At 50.0% G+C, this 6,540-nt stretch overlaps 1 long non-coding RNA gene across 1 annotated transcript; it reads left to right on the forward strand.

Annotated features, from left to right (window-relative positions):
• The first annotated feature begins 2,045 nt into the window (after positions 1-2,045).
• Positions 2,046-6,540, forward strand: LOC134947467 (uncharacterized). Its single transcript, XR_010182563.1, has 4 exons — positions 2,046-2,157; positions 2,911-3,017; positions 5,120-5,205; positions 6,263-6,540. It is a non-coding gene; the product is annotated as an uncharacterized LOC134947467 (long non-coding RNA).

A 6,540-nucleotide genomic window follows, 5' to 3' on the forward strand; every position in this document is an offset into this window, starting at 1 on the left:
TGCCTGCACAAAGTACCTCAGTGATGTCCTTGGGAGGGGGGGGCATTCCGACCCATTCGCACGCTGCCATTTATTGCAGCGATCAGGCCACTACTGCGCATGCACCGCAATGCGCAGGTGCGTTGTACGGGTACAAAGCGGATCATTGCTGAGCGATGGATTTAACGAAGAATCAATACGCACAGCCGATCGCAAGGAGATTGACAGGAAGAGGGCGTTTATGGGTGTCAACTGACCGTTTTCTGGGAGTGTTTGGGAAAACGCAGGCGTGGCCAAGCATTTGCAGGGCGGATGTCTGACGTCGATTCCGGGACCAGACAGGCTGAAGTGATCGCAAGGACTGAGTAAGTTCAGACCTACTCAGAAACTGCACAAAATGTTTTTTGCAGAGCTCGGCTTCACATGCGATCGCACACTTTCAAAGCAAAAATACACTCTCCCATAGGCGGCAACTATCTGATTGCAGTGCTGCAAAAAGTAGCAAGCGAGCGATCAACTCAGAATCACCCCCTGGGTCCTTTCTAGTGACCTGATATATTACATACTCTCAGATAGCGGTTCAGCTCGCACAACAGCTGCCTCTGTGGTCAATGGGGGTTATTCAGAGTTGATTGCAGCAGCAAATTTGTTTGCAGTTGGGCAAAACAATGGTGGTCATTCCTAGTTGTTTGCTCGTTGCCAATTTTCGCAATGGAGCGAGTAAGGCAAAAATGCGCATGCGCATGATACGCAGTGCGCATGCGCTAAGTATTTTAGCACAAAACTTAGTAGATTTACTAACGTCCGAACGAAGAATTTTCATCGTTGAAGTTATCGGAGTGTGATTGACAGGAAGTGGGTGTTTCTGGGCGGAAACTGACCGTTTTCAGGGAGTGTGCGGAAAAACGCAGGCCTGTCAGAGAAAAACGCGGGAGTGTCTGGCGAAACGGGGAAGTGGCTGGCCGAACGCAGGGCGTGTTTGTGACGTCAAACCAGGAACGAAATGGGCTGAGCTGATCGCAGTGTAGGAGTAAGTCTCGAGCTACTCAGAAACTGCTAAGATTTTTCTATTCGCAATTCTGCTAATCTTTCGTTCGCTATTCTGCTAAAATAAGATACACTCCCAGAGGGCGGCGGCTTAGCGTGTGCAATGCTGCTAACATCTGCTAGCGAGCGAACAACTCGGAATGACCCCCAATGTGCACTGCAGGGGAGGCAGATATAACATGTGCAGAGAGAGTTAGATTTGGGTGGGTTATTTTGTTTCTGTGCAGGGTAAATACTGGGGGTGTGGTATGGAAGGTAGATAGTAACTAGGTCGACAGTGTCTAGGTCGACAACTATTTGTCGACAGGGTCTCTAGGTCGACAGGGTCTCTAGGTCGACAGGGTCTTTATGTCGACTTGGTCTAGGTCGACAGGTCAAAAGGTCGACATGAGTTTTTAATGTTTTTTTGGTGTCGTTTTCTTCGTAGAGTGACCGGGAACCCCAATTAGTGCACCGTGTCCCCTCGCATGGCTCACTTCGCTCGCCATGCTTCATGCAAGGTGCCTCGCCTGCTACCGCTGCGCTCGGCACAGGTTACTATTCCAAATCGTAGTCCACGTGGATCGTTAAGTATGAAAAGGTTTTAAAAAAGAAAAAAATTGTGAAAAACTCATGTCGACCTTTTGGCCTGTCGACCTAGATCATGACCTAGAGACCCTGTCGACCTAGAAACCCTGTCGACCTAGTTACTGTCGATCAGTAGTCGTCGACCTAGATAGTGTCGACCTAGTTACTGACGACCTAGAGACCGGATCCCCAATACTGGCTGCTTTAGTTTTACACTGCAAGTTAGATTTCAGTTTGAACACACCCCACCCAAATCTAACTCTCTCTGCACATGTTACACCTGCCCAGGGGCGGAACTGTGGGAGGCAGTGGAGTCGGCTGCCGCCGGGCTCCTGGCCACAAGGGGGCGCATCTCCTCCACTGTCTCCCGCAGCCTGAGGACTGCGCTGCTATTGCAGATGGAGGAGCTGTGTCAATGACACGGAAGCTGCCTCCTGTAGAGAGAGATGGCACTGGCTGCAGCTAGGGGGAGCTCCAGAGCACAGCTTCTCCCGGGCCCTTAGTAAGCCAGCCGAGGGAAGCTCAGAACTCTCTGCTCCTCCATGCTCTGGATGATAGCCAAAGGTAGGCACTGTGTGGGGGGTGGGGGAGAGGTGTATTTGGGGGGAAGTACTGTGTTTTGTGTGTGCTTGTTTTTAAGTGAGGTGTGTGTGTGTTTTTAAGGAAAGTTGTACATTCAAGTAAAAGAGGCATGTGTGTGTGTGTGATGTGTGTGAGAGGCATGTATGTGTATGTAAGTGGGAGGCATGTGTATGTAAGTGGGAGGCATGTTTATGCAAGTGAGAGGCATGTGTGTGTGTGTGAGAGGCATGTGTATGTAAGGGGCCCTACACACTCGGCGATGCGCCGCCGAGGTGCCCGACGGCCGACGAGCGACCCAGCGGCGGGGGGGCAGTGACGGGGGGAGTGAAGTTTCTTCACTCCCCCCGTCACCCGGCTCCGTAGACTTGCAGGCAAATATGGACGATCTCGTCCATATTGGCCGGCATGCACAGCCGACATGGCCCCAGCGATGAACGAGCGCGGGGTCGCGCATCGTTCATCGCTGGGGACTCCACACTGCACGATATGAACGATATCTCGTTCATATCGTGCAGTGAAATCGCTATGTGTGTAGGGCCTATAAGTGAGAGGCATGTGTATGTGAGAGGTGTGTGTAAGTGAGAGGCACGTGTGTGAGAGGTGTGTGTAAGTGAGAGGTGTATGTAAGTGAGAGGCGTGTGTGTTTAAGTGAGACGTGTGTTTAAGTGAATGAGGCGTTTGTCTTTTTTTTAATATATATCTAGTGTTCACGCTAGGTGTCTGCCCCTTTTTTAGACAGCTGAATCCCGCCCTGCCCGTTTTTGTGCGCCCTGCCGCCCCGCCGTTTGCTGCCTGCCGGACCCCGCCACGTCGCCGGATCCAGCCGTGCGCCGCCGGACCCGGTACGTACATGAGAGTCCCCCTGGGCTAAATTAACCTTGTAAGTATTTTGCAGCTGTAAACATTAATCTCAGTGCTTTCTACCTGGTGCAGTGTGCCTCAGTGCTCTACCTGGTGCAGTGTGCCTCAGTGCTCCCTACCTGGTGCAGTGTGCCATTAGTGCTCCCTACCTGGTGCAGTGTGCCTGAGTGCTCCCTACCTGGTGCAGTGTGCCTGAGTGCTCCCTACCTGGTGCAGTGTGCCTGAGTGCTCCCTACCTGGTGCAGTGTGCCTGAGTGCTCCCTACCTGGTGCAGTGTGCCTGAGTGCTCCCTACCTGGTGCAGTGTGCCTGAGTGCTCCCTACCTGGTGCAGTGTGCCTCAGTGCTCTCTATTTGGTGCAGTGTGCCTCAGTGCTCTCTACCTGGTGCAATGTGCCTCAGTGCTCTCTACCTGGTGCAGTGTGCCTCAGTGCTCTCTACCTGGTGCAGTGTGCCTCAGTGCTCTCTACCTGGTGCAGTGTGCCTCAGTGCTCTCTACCTGGTGCAGTGTGCCTCAGTGCTCTCTACCTGGTGCAGTGTGCCTCAGTGCTCTCTACCTGGTGCAGTGTGCCTCAGTGCTCTCTACCTGGTGCAGTGTGCCTCAGTGCTCTCTACCTGGTGCAGTGTTCCTCAGTGCTCTCTACCTGGTGCAATGTGCCTCAGTGCTCCCTACCTGACGCAATGTGTATAATGTGCTCTATCTGGCGCAATGTGTATAATGTGCTCTATCTGGCGCAATGTGTATAATGTGCTCTATCTGGCGCAATATGTATAACGTGCTCTAGCCTCTACCTGACGCAGTGTGTATAGGAGGTTCTAACTGGTGCAATGTGTATTAGGGGCACTACCGTGTGGTGTAATGTGAATTGACACTATTATGTGGCCACGCCCCTTCCCCACGAAACAACGCCCCTAGATTTTTGCTGCGCACCTTCGGTGCGCACTGTCCATGTTTTGCCCATAGGAATGGGAGCACCAAGCATTATAGTATGTACCTAAGTTTGCCCATTTAACTTAAAAATTTACTCTCACGAATGAAAAATGTGCCCTCCCCGTGATCAGCACCCTGCCCTAAAAAAAAAATACTACAGTGAACACTAATTATATTGGCACACCGCTGCGCCAAAGCATCTCCATGGAGACCTGGTGGGTGAGGGAGCACTGTAGGTGTACTATAATGGTATGCTGGTGTCTGTTTTATTGTAATGACTGACTTGGAGTGCGTCCACTTTCTATGTGTATCTATATTACTATTGGGAAAGGTACCTGAGCACCCTTCTACTGTTCACCCTGGGTGCGGGATAGCTACATATGGTATGTGTGTGTATGTGTAGGGGGGCACCAAAATGTATCATGCCTCTGGGCGACTGGGACGAACTTACGCCACTGCACCTGCCCCACCTGCAGTGCACATGGGCCCTCATTCCGAGTTGTTCGCTCGCAAGCTGCTTTTAGCAGCTTTACACACGCTAAGCCGCCGCCTACTGGGAGATTCTCAAAATTGCGATTACACACCTCTTAGCAGTTTCTGAGTAGCTTCAAACTTACTCGGCATCTGCGATCAGTTCAGTGCTTGTCGTTCCTGGTTTGACGTCACAAACACACCCAGCGTTCGCCCAGACACTCCTCCGTTTCTCCAGCCACTCCCGCGTTTTTCCCAGAAACGGTAGCGTTTTTTCACACACTCCCATAAAACGGCCAGTTTCCGCCCAGAAACACCCACTTCCTGTCAATCACATTACGATCACCAGAACGAAGAAAAAACCGTGAGTAAAATTCCTAACTGCATAGCAAATTTACTTGGTGCAGTCGCACTGCGGACATTGCGCATGCGCACTAAGCGGAAAATCGCTGCGATGTGAAAAAATTTACCGAGCGAACAACTCGGAATGAGGGCCATGGTTTTGCCCAACTGCTAACAAATTTGCTTCTGCGATCAACTCTGAATTACCCCCAATGACAGATGCACTTTCAGATGAGAATGTTACAGACTGAGAAAACAGTTTATCGGACATGGATTTTTTTTTTTTGAGCCCTTAAAATATTAGACTTGCAATTACATATACACATATTTACTTTGTACAGCAAGCGAAGCATCCCACATACAGTTTCACTGCTCCGGAGAAGCTGCACAGGCAAAGCACACCATCCAGCCAGAATACAAGCTAAAGGTAGGTGTACCTTGAATTAATTTTACTTTTCTTGTTGTGGAGCTACAAAGCACAGATGGAACTTTTTTGGTTATAAATGACAGAGTGATAGGTTACACCAGTATAGCCACATAATCTACTTAAATTGTTACTTCCCTCATATTCATGGTGCCTACAAACCACCTTATAAGGCTTGATTCTGTACATCCCCACCTAGATCTGTATATATGTGTTATAAGATTATTTGATTATATAATTAGTCACAACCGTGAGTTATTTACTTCCTTTATAAGGAGTATCCACTGTAGCACTCCATATGCCTCTGATGAAACGCCTGTTCTGATTATGAAACGCGTTAGTGGATTGGGTCCAGGAAGTAGTGCGTTTATACCCCTGCTGCACCACACTGACTGAAAGACTCTGAGACATACCAGAGACACAAACACCAGCTCCCACTACCAGGGACTCAGCAGTACTCCATCCCGGCAGTACGCCATCGCAGTGACTCCAGTGCCTTCTGGAGCAAGGTTATACCCCTTTTCCACTAGCTTTAAAAACACGGGTAAATGTGCAGGGACGCGCATTTGCCGGTGTTTTTTTCTAGTGGAAAATTCAAATTCAAAATCCCGGATCAAGTGATCCAGGAATCCTACTCGGGTAGCTTACTGGGTTGAACACGTGTTCAACCCGGTAAGCTGTGTAGTGTAAACGGAAGCCGTGTCGATGCGACACGGCTCCCGTTCACACTGTACGGAAGGGCGGCGCTGTGATATCATGTGATCTCCCAGCGCCGGCCCTCCGCCTCACCAGCCCGGCAATATGCCGGGTTGGTGAGCGCAGTGGGAAAGGGGGATTAGCGTGGCCCGCAGCAGGGTAGCACCCGTGTCAGGCTCCCGGATGCGACCCGTGCTCAGTAGGTGGAAAAGGGGTATAACTGATGACTGGGTAGAGGAGGCAGCTCCCCTAGAGTCCTGACATTTCACTGTAACCACAGTCAAGATATTTGCAGTGCCTAAATACAGCACAGTAACAAGGCATTATATAACCCACACATTAAAAACGTCTCTGTCTATTGCAGCTGTGTACATTGATGTGTATGTTGGCTGCATTTGTATGTACATAATAAGGGTACGGCGAGAACTCTGCATTCTGTAGCTGAACTGGCTTATTTAATTGGACTGCAGTATGTTATCTATGCTCTTACTACTAGCAACTACCCATCAGTGATTTCAGTATCTGTTCTTCAAATTAACACGAGGATCTGCGGCTGTACAGCCAGACTGGTTCATTAATCCTTCAAGCATTAATACATCATGCATAGCTAATCTGTGCCGGGTTACGTTATATGTGTGCACA

Source organism: Pseudophryne corroboree, chromosome 8, assembly GCF_028390025.1.
Source record: "Pseudophryne corroboree isolate aPseCor3 chromosome 8, aPseCor3.hap2, whole genome shotgun sequence".
Taxonomy (NCBI): domain Eukaryota; kingdom Metazoa; phylum Chordata; class Amphibia; order Anura; family Myobatrachidae; genus Pseudophryne; species Pseudophryne corroboree.